This window comes from Rhincodon typus, unplaced genomic scaffold (assembly GCF_021869965.1).
Source record: "Rhincodon typus isolate 14 unplaced genomic scaffold, sRhiTyp1.1 hic_rhity00000533, whole genome shotgun sequence".
Taxonomy (NCBI): Eukaryota; Metazoa; Chordata; class Chondrichthyes; order Orectolobiformes; family Rhincodontidae; genus Rhincodon; species Rhincodon typus.
In genome coordinates, this window is record NW_025966171.1 from 55,948 (window position 1) to 56,249 (window position 302).

Here is a 302-nt window from a genome sequence, read left to right on the forward strand (position 1 = left end):
GGTCAGTGCTGAGGGAGTGGGCACTGTCGGAGGGTCAGTGCTGAGGCAGCGGGCACTGTCAGAGGGTCAGTGCTGAGGGAGTGCCACACTGTCAGAGGGTCAGTGCTGAGGGAGTGGGCGCTGTTGGAAGGTGACGCTGAGGGAGCGCCGCATTGTCGGAGGGTCAGCGCTGAGGGAGCGGGCACTGTCGGAGGGTCAGTGCTGAGGGAGTGCCGCACTGTCGGAGGGTCAGTGCTGAGGGAGCGGGCACTGTCAGAGGGTCAGTGCTGAGGGAGCGGGTGCTGTTGGAGGGTCAGTGCTGA